A 4,816-nucleotide genomic window follows, 5' to 3' on the forward strand; every position below is an offset into this window, starting at 1 on the left:
GTTCGCTTTGGCTTTGCGAATGGACCAAACCATTTCATGTAAATAGAGGGGGGGGTTCTGTGGTCGTTACTGCCACGTGGTTGCAAAGTTTTTTTTTGTTGTTGTTGTTTGCACGCATGTTTTTTTGCACCCACGTACGGGCACGCCCTAGTATTTGAAATGAGGGCAAATATAATGGAAGAGTAATTACCTTCAAATCAGAATCCATCACAAATGTCAAATCGTCATTTTAACTTTTCGTTCAATATATGCTGCTGAATGTGCCGTTCATCTCGTTTCTGAGTTAGGTAAGATGACGTTCAGGAAGAAGAAGAAGCCTTTCCACCAACTTCGACCACTTCCGGAATTGTTTTATTTTATTTGTGCTCAAATGTCTGGTAGGTTGCCGTAGTCTCCCGCCCGTGCCGCAGCGTAATTAATGGATTGCGCCGAGCGAAGCGAACTGCGGCGCGAGCCGTTAGCAATGACTACACCCGATTGCGAAGCGGTTTGGTCAAAATCGTGCCATGGGTATTCAATCAGGGAAAAGACAAAGACGATCGGACGAGAATGAAAACCAGATGAGTACGGAGGAACAGGTATTTATTACGGAGGAACAGGTATCACTTCCGTTTCCGGTCCGGTCGTGAGAGGACGCTGGCGTCACTTGCTCGCCGCTTCTCTGACTGGACCATTGTCCGTATCTTGCTTTCCTGGTGGTCGTGGCGGATTTTTGGCCATTGAGTCTTCCTCTGCACGGTCCCGGCTCTGCTCTGCTGCTCCTGGCTTCACCTGCTCGGCTCCTTCGCTATTTCCTCGGGCTCACTCTCGTGGGTTGTGCCGCCCATTGTTTGCAGCGGCGGTGGTGGCGGTTTGCCGCCGTGATCTTGATTAGCGGCGGCGGTCGTTTGCCGCTGCATTTGCCGCTTTGCCTCCTCAACCTTGGCCTCGTGCTCGTCTCTTCGCTCCTGTCTGCCCTCTGCATGGTCCCGGCTCTGCTCCTGGCTTCACCTGCTCGGCTCCTTCGCTGTTTCCTCGGGCCCACTCCCGTGGGTTGTGTCGATTGTTTCGCCTCCTCACCCATCCTGCTGGCATGGCTCTGCGGTACTCCGCCGCAAGGCTTCTCCTGCTTAAAACCCGCTCCACCCCATCATGCATCTCTGCAATCAAATCGAATGGACTCCTGCGTCGACCCAGGTACATTCACCGTGGCTCCGGTCGTAAGTTTGTTTATTTACAATCAGGTCACTCCATCCCCATCCTCTGGTCGGCTCAGCGCACTCCCACTCATCGTCCCAACACACCTGGTCACAACAACGCACAAAATCGCACCTCCTGTCTGCGAACCCTGGCCAAATCACCTGGATTCATACCCGCCGTACAAAACAACATCAAGCTCACCCTGTTCAATACCCGGTCCCTCAACAACAAATGCCTCATCCTGAACGACTACATCCTGGAAAATAAACTGGACTTTCTCTGTCTCACTGAGACCTGGCAACAACCACTGGACTACTACACGCTCAACCTCACCACACCCAATGGATATTCTTACATCAATAAACCACGCTCGGAGGGCCGAGGTGGTGGAATTGCCGTTATTCACCGACAAGACATCAAGACCAACCTCATCTCCATCTCATCTGCTCCATCATTTGAACACCTGGCTTTTAAACTCTCTGGTCACACACAGTCAGTCATGGCTGTTGTCTACCGCCCTCCCAAACCACACCCATCATTCCTGTCTGACTTCTCCTACTTTCTGACCCAGCTATGTTCCCTCTCCCCCTCAATCCTCCTCCTTGGTGATTTCAATATCCACATGGACTCCACTGACTCCACGCTAACCACTGACTTCACTGATTTACTCACCTGCTTTAACCTCACTCAACATGTCAACTTTCCTACCCATAACCGTGGTCACATTTTGGACCCTGTCTGCTCTACTGGACTAATTTTGCACCATCTCTCTGGCTCCGACCTCACTCTCTCTGACCACCTAGCCATCACTCTGACCATCAACATCCCCACCCCAGCACCAAGGCATTATCGCACTATCAACTTCCGTAAGCTAAACGCTCTTTCACCTGCCTCATTCTCATCGACCCTCTCTGAAAAAATGTCCACTTCTCCCTTCGTTGACCTCCACACCCCTTCTGACCTCACTGACTACTACAACCACACTCTCTCCTCCTGCCTTGACCAACTTGCGCCTATAAAAACCAAAACAGTTTCTTTCACCCATTCTGCTCCCTGGTTTACCCCTGAACTCCGCCTGATGAAAACTCGTGCTCGCCAACTTGAAAGACTCCGCAATAAAACAGGTCTCACAGTTCACTCCCAGGCCTACAAGGACCACATACAACACTATAAAGATGCCCTCTCCCGCGCCCGCTCCGCCTACTACTCTCAAATTATCCACTCTGGCTCCGGAAACCCAAAAGCACTCTTCTCTACAATAAACAAACTCCTCAGCCCCCTGAACACCACCACCCAGTCATTCACAATAGACAACTGCATCTCCTTCCTTTCATTCTTCCAACGCAAAATTGAAAACATCTACAACAGCTTGACCACCGCCACACCCGCTCCCCCTCAAACCACCTGCCCCCCCTTATCCTGCCATCCCCTGTCTAAATTCTCCCCAGTCTCCCCTACTGACCTCTCTGAACTCCTCATCAGAATGAAAACTGCCACCTGCACTCTTGACCCCATCCCCTCCAGCTTTGTCAAGGCCTCCCTTCCTGCTCTCTCTCCACTTATCATTGCAACAATAAACTCCTCCCTGTCTACAGGCATCGTCCCACCATCCCTCAAAATTGCTGCTGTTACCCCCATCCTGAAAAAACCTGGACTAAACCCTGACACCCTAAATAACTTCAGACCCATCTCCAACCTACCCTTTCTGTCAAAGGTTTTGGAACGCACTGTAGCCACTCAACTCAAACATCACCTCTCTGCTAATAACCTGTATGAAACATTCCAATCCGGATTCCGCTCCAACCACAGTACTGAAACTGCTCTCCTCAAAATCACCAACGACCTTCTCCTCTCCTCTGACGCTGGCAACCTCAACATTCTCATCCTCCTCGACCTCAGCGCCGCCTTTGACACCATCGATCACACCATCCTCCTCACCCGACTTGAAACCACCTTTAACATTACCGGCACTGCCCTCTCTTGGATTAAATCATACCTCTCTGACAGACGTCAGTTCATCTCCATCAATAACTGCAAATCCCCCACTGCTCCCCTCCCCCAAGGTGTCCCCCAAGGTTCAGTTCTTGGCCCCCTCCTCTTCATCCTTTACCTGTCCCCCCTCGGTCACTTAATCCGCCGTCATGGTCTCCAATTCCACTGCTTCGCCGATGACATCCAGCTTTTCATCTCCACCAAGTCCATCTCCACCACCACCCACTCTATCCTGACAAACTGCATCACTGAAATAAAATCCTGGCTTCAAATCAACTTCCTCAAACTTAACTGTGATAAATCTGAAATAATCATCATTGGCCCAAAAACGCTCACCAAGTCCACCCATAACTTTGCCCTCAACATCGACGGTTTCCCAGTATCCACCTCCCCTCACATCCGGAATCTTGGCATCATCTTTGACCAAACCCTCTCCTTCGACAAATACACTAAACAGATCACAAAGACAGCCTTCTTTCACCTGAAAAACATCGCCCGTCTCCGTCCATCCCTCTCCTCCGTGGCTGCAGAAACCCTCATCCACGCCTTCATCACTTCCCGTCTGGACTACTGCAATAGCCTCCTTTATGGTTCACCCTCAACAATCACCAATAAACTCCAATACATTCAGAACTCCGCTGCCCGTCTACTCACCCATTCCCGGACCCGTGACCACATCACCCCCGTCCTTTACAAGCTTCACTGGCTCCCCATCTCCCAGAGAATCCAGTACAAAATCCTCCTCTTGACCTACAAAGCCCTCCATAACCTGGCCCCATCCTACCTGGCTGACCTCCTCTCCAGACACACTCCCACCCGCAACCTCCGCTCTGCTGGTACCAACCTCCTGACCCCCCCCCCCCCCCATCCGGACCAAATTTAGATCCTGGGGGGACAGGGCCTTCTCCATCGCTGCTCCCACCCTCTGGAACTCGCTACCTCACACCATCAGAGACTCCTCCTCACTCACCACATTCAAAACATCACTCAAGACCCACCTGTTCAACACTGCATTCAACATTTAACCCACAGCATCTAACCCCTGACTATCTCCTCTCCTTCTCCCTCCTTTGTGCTTTGAATATTTCCCTATTGATTCTTCTTTTTTTTTGCAATTGTCTTTATGTTTTGCTATGCATTATGTTTTGCACTCTGTCAAAGCGTCTTTGGGCTTCCTGAAAAGCGCTATCTATCTATAATTCCAGTAATCTCTGTGTGTCTGTGTGTCTGTGTGTTTGTGTGTTTGTGTGTTTGTCTGTGACCGCTGTTTCTCGACAACCACGGGTCCGATATACTTGAAACTTGCCAGGTATATTGCTGGGGACCCGAGGATGTGCCTTTTCAAGGTTTCATATTAATCGGACAAGTAGTTACCGAGCTATGGCGATTTATTTACCAAACTCCGCAAGCCGTTCGCTTTGGCTTTGCGAATGGACCAAACCATTTCATGTAAATAGAGGGGGGGGGATTGTCACCGTACTCGCAAGCCGTTCGCTTTGGCTTTGCGAATGGACCAAACCATTTCATGTAAATAGAAGGGGGGGATTGTCACCGTACTCGCAAGCCGTTCGCTTTGGCTTTGCGAATGGACCAAACCATTTCATGTAAATAGAGGGGGGGGATATAATTTTAGATATATATATAG

Source organism: Myxine glutinosa, chromosome 8, assembly GCF_964187855.1.
Source record: "Myxine glutinosa chromosome 8, kmMyxGlut1.1, whole genome shotgun sequence".
Lineage (NCBI taxonomy): Eukaryota > Metazoa > Chordata > Myxini > Myxiniformes > Myxinidae > Myxine > Myxine glutinosa.